The following is a 14,413-nucleotide window of genomic DNA, read 5'->3' as shown; positions in this document are numbered from 1 at the left end:
TGGATGTGTTAATGCCCTCCATCTTAGCAGTATTTTTCAAAGAAACAAAATAGTTTCAAATGTTTCTACATTAAAAAAATATTGTACATTAAAAGAAGGCAAACTAATACAATGATTTTTACATATAGTACAAAACATAAAAAGCACCAGTTTACTTTCCCATTATTTTGCAAATCATTTACTAGCCTGTTTAGAAAATATGTAAATTACCAGATTTTTGCAAGTAAAACCTTGTAAGTAATCTCAGAATTTATTTACTGAGGATAAAATAAAATAACATTAGGAAGTTAACCAGAAAACCACTTCTAATGTGGCTCTTTTGGCTATAATTATCCAAATGGGTAACTGCTATCCTGAACTGAATCAATCTGAAATCATTAGTTGATCTGGCCTCAATAATTCTCTCCTCCTTAAAGAGCCTACTCCTCTTCTCCAGTGGCTTTATCCCAACAATCCTGTAAAACTCCATCTGAGAATCAAACATAATCTTCAAAGTTTTATAGAACAGAAGTCTGGCTTTTTAGAATTATTACATTACAGCTAGAACTGCTCCACTAACAATATAAGTAGAATGGTCCACCAAAATTTTGGCTTTCCGTAAGGCCTAAGTGTTGAAAGAAACAGAATGTGTTAGAACAGCTCTGTTGCTGTCACACTCTGCCCCTATAATACAGCTCTGGTCACTCTCCTCTATCCCAGGCTAACGACAACCCAAACTGGACATTTCTGCCTATCTTTAACATTCACTCTCAGCTGGGGGACATTTGGCCAGTCTCACCAGGATATAAAGTAAAAACAATTTAACCATTTAAGGATCTATAATACAAAGGGGGAAATGGTTAATTTCAGCTTGTTCAAGAAAAAGAAATATGTGAGATCATTCATAAAGATCATTTCATCCTTCCCTAAAAGGAGCAAGGTGAATAGCTTTGGCAAGAAAGGAAATAGGAAGAGAAATCAACCTCCCACAGGTTACCATGGTGCCCACTGGGGAGGCTCTCAGCTTCTTCAAAGGTGAGTCTCCCTTCAGGTTAGCACTATGCGTGAGGGTATAGTCTGTAGCCTGGAAGAATTGTATTTGAAGAATTCCAAGATGGCGATGGAGTAGGCAGATGTTCCAACTGACACCTCCCAAGACCAAATTGAATTACAATTTAATTTAAGAACAATCATTTTGAAAAACCAACTTTGGACTAAATGAAGAGGAGTCTATAACCAAGGATTACAAAAGAAGCAACACCAAAACTGGTAGGAAGGGTGGAGACGTGAAAAGTACTATCCCACTCCTAGAAGCAAGCGTGGCTAAGTGTCCTGAGGGACTCTCACTGTGGGGGGGGGGGGCTGCCCTGAGAGGTGTGGATCTTCAGCCCAGGCCTGGAGCCCCAGCCTGGAGCCCCAGAGCCTAAAAGAGGTACCTAGACAGCATTTGGCAGTGAAAAGACTAGGGTTTCTCTCTGCAAGAAAGAGATAGAGCTCTCAGAGATGCAGGCTCCATCTTAAAGGGCTCACACAGAAAATTTTGTTCACAGACACTTACCCAGGGCTCTGGGGGTGGGGGAGGGAGCTGAGAGGACTGGAGTTGTGTGAGGAGACTGTAAAGTTTCAGACTGCAGGCAGACCACATCTCTCGGTCTCATAGGCCATACCCACCATACTCCTTGGGACCACACCATAATGAGGTCTGTGAAAAAAGTCTGGACAGACTGACACCTAGGGTCCAGGGGCAGAGTCACACCCACCACCCTTCCTAATCCCTGAATTGCTGCAGGCACTAGACTCTAGCAGAAATTTTCTTCAGCAGCTGAGCCCAATAAGCAGCCAGCAGATAGAGGCTGCAGGAGGCAGAACTCAGGAAACATGGCCTCTAAGCAGACCTTCTCTCAGGCCCAATGTGGGTAAAAGCCAGCATAGGTGTGCAGCTTGGTACTTCCATGTACACTTGTGCCCAGCAGAGGCAGCCTCAAACTCTGCATTGCTTATAGATCCAAGAAGGTTGCTGAGGGCCACTCATGGGCAGTGTTTCCCACTGGTCTGTGCTGGATTTCTGCCAGAGTGACCCAAGACTGGCACATCCAGGGGCTAGCTGCAGAAAGCATTAGTTCAGGACCTAACAACCCTTGCTACATTGGTATCTTAAAGAAGGGATCCTCATACCTAGTCCAGCTGAATCTAGCTTCGTTCTCTGTGATCAGCACTGGCACAGCAACTCATGTACATTGGATAGGGTGGAGCTTCAGTCAGCCAGCCTAGGCACTGGATATCCAGCCCTGCCGGATTAGATTCCACAGGGGTAAGGGAAAGAGGCTGAGAACATGGACATTTAACATGTGGTTCCCTGTGACTCTGCTGTTTTATCTGGTCGACAGGCTTATTCATTTTTTTTGGGGGGCGGGGCCAAGTCAGTCCCAGAAGAAGACTCTCTCAGTCTTCCTCCCTGAGACCAGGGTCTTTCCAGCTGAAAGAACTTCTGTAGAGGGGACTGTCGGCCACACTCGGTCTCAACCTGCTGCTCACCTTGTTGGGGAGAAATAAAATTTAAGTGTCCAGCAGGGACTGAAGGAGAAATAAAATTTGAGTATCTAGCAGTGGCTGAGGGATTAAGCTCTGGAGTAGGGGCTACATTCGCTGTACGGAGCTCCTGACCAAGAGATCTTTGAAGTAGGAGGTCCCACTAATGTATTCATAACCTCAACTGCTCTAACCCACCAAGCATGCAACCTCTAGAGGGGTTGGTTGGGTGAGGCCAATCTGAGTCCACACTACAGTCTTACTACAGAAGACTCTATGGGAAGACCAAGCAGCTGCCAGAAGAGGAGGCAGCTGAAAAAATGGAGACAAATATTACAGAGCTTAGGGCTTTTTACATAGAAGCTGTCATCTCTAAGCAGGAAGAAGCTGATCCTTATACAAAGGTTGGCCCCCCACACTACTCAGTCACAGAAAATGCAGACACAAACAGTGAAAAGTGCAATAGCTACACACAGGTACCCCACAATGGGTTACAAACAACAGCTGACACCAACCCAAGAAGAATTAGAGCCAACATAACTGGTACTGGGTGGCAGACAGCACCAACCCTAGACTCAGCTGCCTATACAAGCAGCATGCCCAAACTTGGAGTTTAGCAGGCACCAGAAACTGTGGAGAATAAAAACGCCCAACAGGACAGAAATTGCACAGTATCTAATACACATGATCAAGATTGACCCTTAGAGCCAGCTAGTTTGAAGGGATAACTGTATGCATGAAGGGACCAACTGCATCTAATACATACATACAAGAGGTAGTACCCTCAAGAAGCTTCCTACAACAAGGAAAACAGATGGCCTGTCAGTACCACTGGGCCATCTTCCTTTTAAAGACACCATGAAACATTCAGTCATATAGTGCTACCTAATACACAGACAAAATGGGCAGACAGAGAAATGTTACCCAAATGAATCAACAAGAGAAAGCCCCAGAAAAAGAACTGAATGAGATGTAAATAACCAAAATTCCAGATGCAAAGTTTAAAATAATGATTTTTAGAATGCTCAAGGATCTTAGAGCAACAATAGATGAACATAATGAGCACCTAAATAAAAAGATAGCAAGCATCAAAAATGACATTTAAGTAATAAAAATGAACCACTCAAAAATGACAAATATAATATCAGAAATGAAGACTACATTAGAAGGAATGTATAGCAGGCTGGATGAAGCAGAGGATCAAATCAGCAATTTAAAGGACAAGATAAACAAAAGCATGGAAGTAGAGCAGCAAAAAGAAAAGTGTCCAGAAAGACTGAGGAAACTCTGAGAGAACTCTATGACAACATGAAGAGAAACAACATATGCATCATAGGGGTTCCTGAAGGAGAACAAACAAGGGATAGTGAACCTGTTTGAATAAATCATAGTTGAAAATTTCCTTAAATTGATGAAGGAAAAAGTCACACAAGTTCAAGAAGCAGAGTCCCATTAAAGAGGAACCCAAGGAGGCCTACACCAAGACACCTCATAATTAAAGTGACAAAGTTAAGAGACAAAGAAAGAATACTAAAAGCTGCAAGAGAAAAGCAGTCAATTCACTACAGAGGAGTCCCCATAAAGATGACATCTGACTTCTCAACAGAAACACTTGAGGCCAGAAGAGATTGGCAAGAAATATTCAAAGTAATGCAGAACAAGAACCCACAACCAAGACTGTTTTTATCCAGCAAGGCTATCATTTAAAATTGAAGGAGAAATAAAAAGCTTCCCAAACAAACAAACAAAAAAACCTCAAAGAATTCATTACAACCAAACCAATACTGCAAGAAATGTAAAGGGGCCTGCTGTAAAAAGAGCAAAGGGAAAGAAATCTAGAAAAAGAGGATTGTAGATTTAAAGAATAAAATGGCAATAAATAAGTACATATCAATAATAACCTCAAATGTAAATGGATTAAATGCTCCATTCCAAAGATGTAGGGTAGCTGCAAGGATAAGAAAGCAGGACCTATACATATGTTGTCTACAAGAGACCCACCTAGAACAAAAGATACATATAGACTGAAACTGAATGAATGGAAAAAAGTATTTCATGCAAATGGAAACAAAAAAAAAAGGCTGGGGTAGAAATATTTTTATTAGATAAAATAGACTTTAAAATAAAGGCTATAGGCCTGACCTGTGGTGGTGCAGTGGATAAAGTGTCAACCTGGAACACTGAAGTCACTGGTTCAAAACCCTGGACTTGTCTGGTCAAGGCATATATGGGAGTTGATACTTCCTGCTCCTCCCCCTTCTCTCTCTCTCTCTCTCTCTCTCTCTCTCTCCTTTTTAAAATGAGTAAATAAAAAAAAGTTTAAAAAAATTAAAATAAAGGCTATAGTAAGGGCTAAAGAAGGTCACTACATAATGATAAAGGGAGCAATACAACAGGAGGATATAACCATTGTAAATATTTATGTGCCTAATATAGGAGCAACTAAATATATAAAGCAGATTTTGATGGACATAAAGGGTGAGATCAATAGAAATATTATAATAGTAGGTGATTTTAATACCTCACTAACATCAATAGATAGATCCTCCAGACAGAAAATTAACAAAGAAACAGCAGCCTTAAATGACACACTGGATCAACTGGATTTAATAGATATCATCAGAACCTTTCACCCAAAACAACAGAACATACATTCTTTTCAAGTGCTCATGGTACATTCTCTAGGATAGACCACTTGTTAGGATACAAAACAAATCTCAATAAATTTAAGAAGATTAAAATCATACCAAGCTTCTTCTCTGATCATAATGGCATGAAACTAGAAATCAACTACAATAGAAAAACTGAAAAACATTTAAACAGTTGGAAACTAAATAGCATGTTATTAAATAACAAATGGCTTAACAACAAGATCAAGAAACAAATAAAAAATGTCCTTGAAACAAATGAAAATGAACGTATAACAACTCAAAATTTATGGGACACAGTAAAAGCAGTCCTGAGAGGGAAGTTCAAAGCATTACAGGCATACTTAATAAGCAAGAAAAAGCTCAAATAAGCAACTTGACCCTGCATCTAAAAGAAATAAAAAAAAAATAACAACAAATAAAGCCCAGAGGAAGTAGAAGGAAGGAAATAGTAAAGATCAGGCAGAAATAAATTACATAGAGGCTAAAAAAAATACAAAGGATCAATGAAACCAACAACTGGTTCTTTAAAAAGGTAAACAAGATTGATGAACATTTAACCAGATTCATCAAGAAATAAAGAGAGAAGACTCAAATAAATAAAATTAGAAATAAAAATGGAGAAGCAACAACTAACACCACAGAAATACAAAGGATTGTAAGAATATATTATGAAGATGTATATGCCAAAAAATTAGACAACCTAGGTGAAATGGATACATTTCTAGAAAGATACAATTTTCCAAGACTCAGTCTGGAAGAATTAGAAAACCTAAACAGACCGATTACAACAAATGAAATTAAAACAGTCATCAAAAAACTCCCAACAAACAAAATCCTGAACTGGATGGCTTCACAGGCAAATTTTCCCAAATATTTAAAGAACTAATACCTATCCTTCTCAAGCTATTTCGGAAAATTTAAGAGGAGGGAAGACTTCTAAGCTCCTTTTATGAGGCAAGCATTATCCTCATTCTAAAACTAGGTAAAGACGCTACAAAGAAGAAAACTATAGACCAATATCCCTGATGAACACAGATGCTAAAATTTTCAACAAAATAATAGCAAACCAGATCCAGCAATACATTAAACAAGCCATACATCATGATCAAGTGGGATTTATTCCAGGAGGCAAGGCTGGTACAATATTCGCATTTCAATGTGATTTATCACATAAACAAAAGGAAGGGTAAAAATCACATGATTATATCAATAGATGCAGAAAAAGCTTTTGATAAAATCCAGCACCCATTTATGATAAAAATTCTCAACAAAGTGGGGATACAAGAAACATACCTCAATATGATAAAGGCCATCTATGACAAACCTACAGCCAACACCATATTCAATGGACAAAAATTAAAAGCAATCCCCTTAAGATGAGGAACAAGGCAGGAGTGTGCCCTTTCACCACTCTTATTCAACACAGTTCTGAAGTCCTAGCCACAGCATTAGACAAGAAGAATAAATAAAAGGCATTCAAATTGGAAAAGAAGAAGTAAAACAATCATTATTTGCTAATGAAATGATACTGTACACAGAAAACCCTAAAGTCTCAGTCAAAAAACTGCTAGATCTGATAAATTAATTCAGCAAGGTGGCAGGATATAAAATTAATATTCAGAAATCAGCATCATTTGTATACAACCACAATAAACTGTTGGAAAGAGAAATTAAGGAAACAATCCCCTTCATTATTGCAATAAAAAAATAAAGTACCTAGGAGTAAATTTATCCAAGGAAGTAAAAGACTTGTACTCAGAAAATTATAAGATATTTAAAAAAGAAATCAAGGAAGATACAGACAAATCAAAGCATATACCATGTTCATGGATAGGAAGAATAAACATCATTAAAATGTCATATTACCCAAAGCAATCTATAGATTCAATGCAGTTCCTATTAAAATACCAATGGCATACTTCAAAGATATAGAACAAATATTCCAAAAATTTATATGGAACCAAAAGAGAACATGAATATCCTCAGCAATCTTGAAAATGAATAATAAAGTGTGAGGTATCACATTTCCTGATATAAAGTTATACTACAAGGCCATAGTAATCAACACAGCTTGGTACTGGCATAAGAACAGGCATACAGATCAATGGAACAGAACAGAGAACCCAGAAATAAACCCACATCTTTACTGTCAATTGATATTTTACAAAGAAGGTAAGAGCATACAGTGGAGTAAAGACAGTCTCTTTAATAAATAGTGTTGGGAAAATTGGACAGGTACATGCAAAAATAAATGAAACTAGGCCACCAACTTACACCAGTCAAAAAATAAACTCAAAATGGATAAAAGACTTAAATGTAAGTCATGAAACCATAAACATCTTGGGAGAAAACATAGGCAGTAAACTAAATCTCTTGTGGCAATATTTTTGCCTATTTGTCTCCATAGGTAAGTAAAATAATGGACAAAATAAACAAATGGGACTATATCAAACTGAAAAGCTTTTGCATAGCAAAAGACACCATGAACAAAATAAAAAGACAACCCACACAACGGGAGAACATATTCACCAATACATCTGATAAGGGGTTAATAACCTAAATTTATAAAGAACTTCTAAAACTCAACACCAGGAAGGTAAACAATCCAATTAAAAATGGGCAGAAGAAATGAATAGACACTTCTCCAAAGAGGACATACAGATGGCCAATAGGCATATGAAAAAATGTTCAATGTCATTAATCATCAGAAAAATGCAAATTAAAACCACAATGAGATACCACCTCATACCTGTAAGAATGGTGCTCATTAACAAATCAACACACAATATGTGCTGGCAAGGATGTGGAGAAATGGGAACCCTCCTGCACTGCTGGTGGGAATGCAGACTGGTGCAGCCACTGTGGAAAACAGTATGGAGTTTTCTCAAAATGGAACTGCCTTTTGACCCAGCTATCCCACTTTTAGGAATATATCCTAAGAATACCAAATCACTGATTCAAAAGAAGATATGCACCCCCATGTTTACTGCAGTATTGTTTACAATAACCAAGATCGGGAAACAGCCCAAGTGTCCATCAGTGGACGAGTGGATTTAAAAGCTGTGGTACAAATACACAATGGAATACTACATTGCTATGAAAAAGAAGGAAATCTTACCTTTTGTGGTGGCATGGATGGACCTGGAGATTATTATGCTAAGTGAAATAAGCCAGACAGAGAAAGAAAAATATCACATGATCTCACTTATATGTGAAATCTAATGAACAAAGTGAACTGAGGAACGGAATAGAAGTAGAGGCGGGGTCACAGGGAGAAGAGGGACAGCTGCCAGAAGGGGAATAAGAAGATAGGATCAGAGTAGGTGAAGGGATTAATGAAATTATATATATATAACACATAGATACAGATAACAGGAGAGCAAATCCCAAAGGGAAAAGGAAAGGGAGTTAGGGGGAGAGAGGCAAAGGAGGGGTAATGGGAACAAGGGGGGTGGGCGTGAGGGAGTTCTATTAAGTGGAACACTTGAATCCATGTTAACACAATAAATTAAAAAAATAATAATAATAATTGTATTCAACTTCTGCCTTCTTCCTCTGGGTAACTTAGACAAGTTTCCTAATCTCACCCACCAGAGCCCTAACTATGTAAAATAAAAATAAGAATAAGAATATCTACTGCACTGAGCTGTCCTGAGATAAAATGAGATAACATTTGTAGGTGTTTAATACAGTTCCTGGCCTGTGGTAAACATTTTAAAATCATTATTACTTTACTATTGTTTTCCACATGAAGCCCTAGTACTAAGAATATTTGTAAAACCTAATACATTTAGAATGTTTATTGGCAGAACTAATGGTAATACAAACCAAAGTACACAAACAAATGTATTTACATGTTATGTTAACATGGGATTTTATTATTCTCACCCTGTCACACAGTTCACTGGTTCTGCCAACTTGTTTTTATTAATTTTCTTCATTGAAATAAAATTATACAGCCCTTTTACTACATGTGAACAAATTATAATGTTCTGTGGAACATATTTGCCAAGGTCTTTGCTTAAACAAGAAATTTCAAAACCTACAAATAACTTAAATATGATCGGTAAAGGCACTTTTCCATTTGTGAAAATGTGAATGGGAAAAAAGATCAGAAATTTAAATAAAAGATTCCAGGCATGTTACTGTCATGGATATTAGTGAAGTCCTACAGAGAATGTGATAGAATTCAACATGTGGCAGTATCAAAACATTCCCAGGATTTCTGATGGTTCAGGCCGCAGCACCAGTGGTGCTAGAATCTCTTCAATTCATCAGAACAGTAGTGTCAATCATGCAGTTTTATCCATCAGAGCCATACAGGGTATTGAGTCTCCTTTAATGATTGTCTTTACAAATTTCAAATCCTCAGGCATTTTTCATTTATGCCATGCACAACTCTGAAGGCTGTAAACATGGAAAGAGAGACATTATTCTGGGTGGTCTTAGTAAGGGTGAAGGGGACATAATTAGGACTGATACAGCAAAATGAAAGACAGACTTTAATCTGAGAGCAGAAGACAACTTTCTAACTACATCAAGAGCTAATATGATAGTATCCAAAGGAAAGTGAAGGAAACCAATGACACAGAAGAATTTGACGAGACCAAAAGAAGAATTTTAATTCCTCGAGCATCATTAATGCAATTTTTAGCTGACAGCAAGAGCATTGTAAAATAAACAATAGCACACATTCATTTTATTTTGAAGGTGAAATGAACAGAACAACGAAGAGGGAATATTTATATTTTAGACCAAGACTTTCACATCAGATTTGGAAACCTCAGCAAACGTGGCAAACCACGAGCGAAACCGGGCAAGGGCTAGCACGGATCTCAACTTTTCTCCCCTCCAATTCTCCGGCTTAGGAAAGTGAACACCTCAGCCAAATGAGACCAGGAAACCAGGAAGAGCTTTTTCTAGCACTAATTTTTTGGATGAAGATATCATGAATCATTCCAAAATTGGCAGCAGAAGTGTGAAGAATTTGGAAAAGCAAAAGGAGAGCTGTGCAGCCAGCACTGATGCCTCAAAGAGAAGGGAGGCCAGAGGGCTGAAGGACCGCCAGAGGACAGCCTGCGAAGGGTGGGGGGAGGGAAAGCCAGAAATGCTGAGAAAACTGCAAAGCATGATGGGAAAATGCTCTTCCAAAGTGGTTAAGAGCAGACTGCCTGCTCTTGTCTGAAACATTAAGTTATTTATTCCATCCAAAGGGCTGCTCTCTGGTATCATCAGACTCATCCCTTCCTTTCCTCTTTCCCCACACTTCCCAGGTAAAACATGTTTGCTGCTGGAGAAAAATATGGAAGAATTAGAATGTTAATTCTAGTATTTCTGATGTTAATTCTCAATACTTTTGGATGTGCATAATTAAAACTCAGCAAATGAGAAGAAGGGGGAAGAATTGGAAGATGGAGACAGAGAGAATGGGAGGAAGAATGCCAAGAGGAAGAGCATGGTTGGGAGCCTGAAAAACGGTCAAAAGTAGAAGGGGATGGGAGTCAACTTCAAGGGTATAACAGGGTAGGGTCAGGATGACTTGCTGGGCTGGAGAAGCCTGGGATATTTACAGACACAAAACATATGGATGAGGAAATAATTCCAACTCCTACAGTTAAAATGACAAAGCGTCCTCCCATTTTCTCTGGAAAATTGGAACCTGCTCTAAACACTGGTGGCGATTGTGTTTGACTTGCTTTGCAAAAGCTCCATTATGAAATGTTAATGCTAAATAATCTTGAAGTCTTTATTTTGAGGTTCATTTAAATTGCAGATCTCCTATGTTAACTTTGGAATTCTAAATTCTCAGAATCGGGACCATGGAAGTCAGCTAGGCCAGCTCTTATCTGGTTCATAGAAATATCTCACTTGGTGAGCAACCCCTCCATGGCACTCAGTTAAGCAATGTGGTCAAAGCCCCATGTGCTCCCAGTGGGATCATATCTCAGATGACTGGCCAAGGTCAAGGATTATGAAATGTGAATTTCACATTCCAGTTCTCTAGGCACTTTAATGAGCAATCACATGAAATCCTGGAACTCTCTTGACACTAAAATGATCCTTGCATGTAGATAGCACTTGTGAGTTTGCCAAGACCATTTAGAGTACTTCCCCCTTATGTGACATTTCCACTTTCTGCTGTTTCAGTTATCCATGGTCAACCAAGGTGGACTATTCAGAAGGAGGAAAAAAACCTGAGAGAAGTCCAGGGATTAACCTCATATCCTACAGATAATAAATGGTGCAGTCAAGCTTCGACCTAGACTCTCTGGATCTGTTTTAAATATTGTAATCTAGACAGAGTGGGGGGACCAGTCAACATGACTGCTGTGTGATATCCTTACAAATATGGGCCTACATTTAGGCCTCAATTCTACAAACCTATCATTATTCACTGAAAAGTCAATTTTTAAAAAAACAAATGAAGTCTCTGAAATCAGTATCAGTTTGACCAAAGTTTAAGAATCCATGTGGTTACAAGGCATGCTGCAATCGTACAAGATCTTATAGTCTGCCAAACATTTTCATAGAAGTACCACATTTAATTTTTACAGCAAACCGTCATTGTCTTCATTTTTAGTTGGAACAACTGGTTCAGAGATGTTGGATAATTCTGGTATTTCTATGCCACACAGTTAAGGAACCATTTTGAATCTGAGTGTATAGTTACAGTTCTTTCCTCTACACATTTTTTTTTGTGTGTGTGTGACAGAGACAGAGAGAGGGACAGATAGGGACAGATAGACAGGAAGGGAGAGAGATGAGAAGCTAATGCTTCTTCGTTGGAGCACTTTAGTTGTTTATTGATTGCTTTCTCCTATGTGTCTTGACTGGAGGGGCTACAGCAGAGTGAATGACCCCTTGCTCAAGCCAGCGACTATGGGCTTAAGCCAGCGAACACGGGGTCATATCTATGATCCTACACTCAAGTCAGCAATCCCACAAACTAGTGAGCCCACACTCAAGCCGAATGAGCCCATGCTCAAGCAGGTGACCTCGGGGTTTCGAATCTGGGTCCTCCGTGTCCTAGTCAGAACTCTATCCATTGTGCCACCACCTGGTCAGGCTCCTCTGCACATTTCCCTCTCTGCTCCTTTACCCTTGACTTCTGTTGTTTCTACTTTTTCCTAAACAAATTAATGTGGTACTTCTGATCAGATGTGCTTCCACGGAGCCACTCATCAACATATGTCCTATTTTACCTGACAGAGGACATAACCTGTGCAAACAAGACATACATTAACCGGCCCTGGCCGGTTGGCTCAGCGGTAGAGCATTGGCCTGGCGTGCAGGGGACCCGGGTTCAATTCCCAGCCAGGGCACATAGGAGAGGCACCCATTTGCTTCTCCATCCCCCCCCCTTCCTCTCTGTCTCTCTCTTCTCCTCCTGCAGCCAGGGCTCCATTGGAGCAGGGATGGCCCGGGCGCTGGGGATGGCCCGGGCGCTGGGGATGGCTCGGGCGCTGGGGATGGCTCCTTGGCCTCTGCCCCAGGCGCTAGAGTGGCTCTGGTCTCGGCAGAGCGATGACTCGGAGGGGCAGAGCATCGCCCCCTGGTGGGCAGAGCTTCGCCCCTGGTGGGCGGGCAGGGTGGATCCCAGTCGGGCGCATGCGGGAGTCTGTCTGACTGTCTCTCCCCGTTTCCGGCTTCAGAGAGATACAAAAAAAAAAAAAAAAAAAAGACATACACTAACCATCAGAACCGTGATGAAGGTCCCTGCATAGCACAGCTTACTCTTTAAGTGGTTTCTCCAGTGAGTATTAATGGAAAATTTAGTGGAAATTAGTAAGGTAAGATTAAATAATTATTATTAAAACAATTTTTTTTAAACTTTCTTTTGAGTAACTAAAAAATTGCATTTCTACATCTATGGCTGTTTGGGTGGTTGTAAATTACAAAGAAAATTCTCCTTTATTAATTTTATTTTTACTAGTAAAATATACTTTTTATTATTAAAAACTTGGTCATATCTAATCCTATCTCAAGGCTAAAAAGGGGGTATCAAATGTGTGTATAGAGAGAGTTTTATATACATATACATACATATATAAAGATTCTTATATCAAAACTTTCAGAAACATCGATGTGGGATTAGGGTGGTTTAATATTTTTCCAACAAAGGGAATGTTACCCTAGCCATGTTTCTCCAACCCCGCTAACTATATTCCACAAAAAAAGATCCAAAGGAGCATGTCTGATATTATGCTTAAACAAATTTCAAAAGTACCCTCTTCAGATTGCTACTTGGCAGAGAGAAATCAGTTTCAGTTCACTTGGGACCTGTAAATTCAGAAATTAGGAGAAAAAGCTTTGCATCTACTGATTTGAGTTGGGTGATGCAATTGGACAATTGCATTAAAGTATTTCAGAGCTGCAGTTCCAAGTAGAAAGTAAAAAATAAATAGGATGCCATGGTATTTCTCCCTTCTCCAAGAAATGTAGACAACTCAGATTTCATACCCTGCATGGAACATATGTCCATTTTGGAGTTCTTTCCAACTTCTACTAAGAACAAAGTATCATGTGATTCAAAGGAAATCACATAAGTAGGACATATAAAGGTTTATATCACTAATGCTTCAAATTAGTAGGTATGTTAAATCAATTATGTCAATATCATTAGCTAGGCAATGAAAGTTTTTTCAGGTCCATTATTCCTCCTTTAATAAACTGGAGAAAAAACATATTAATTTCTGTCATTTTAATGATTGAGAATGGAGTCCTTAGAAGTTTTCAAGAAGGTTTAGATCATATGTATTTTATTTTATGAGTGAAAGTGGGAGTGGTGTAGGGGAAGGATCCCTTGAACTGATTCAGTTCAAGTTACTTGCTTTAGAATTTAATTAATGACCTGGTGACATCTTTTGAAAACACCCATGTTTCTAAGTCCGTCCCTTAGCAATATCAAATCCAGGACTTCCCCTCACTTCAGCCAGGATTGATTTAAATTCCAGCTCCATGGATAAAAGGAAATTTCTGTTATTGTGGCTAAAAAATGTAGGTCACCCCAGTGACTGTGTCACGGAACAAAGAAACAAAATATAGGAAAGGTGGAACAGGAATAGGGCAGAGCCTAATAAATGGACAAGCTTGTCCCAGCTTCAATAAACAGCTTATTTAAAACCACTCTTGCAATGCTCCTCACATCGGTCATAACGAGATTTCAGGCATAACTAGGCTAAAAAAAAGAGGCCCTACAGAGGTACATTGGCAATGCCATGAAAAAATACAGAAAAGAGAAAACACAGATGTGG

Source organism: Saccopteryx leptura, chromosome 1 (genome assembly GCF_036850995.1).
Source record: "Saccopteryx leptura isolate mSacLep1 chromosome 1, mSacLep1_pri_phased_curated, whole genome shotgun sequence".
In the NCBI taxonomy this organism is placed as follows: domain Eukaryota; kingdom Metazoa; phylum Chordata; class Mammalia; order Chiroptera; family Emballonuridae; genus Saccopteryx; species Saccopteryx leptura.
This window is presented reverse-complemented; position numbering follows the sequence as displayed.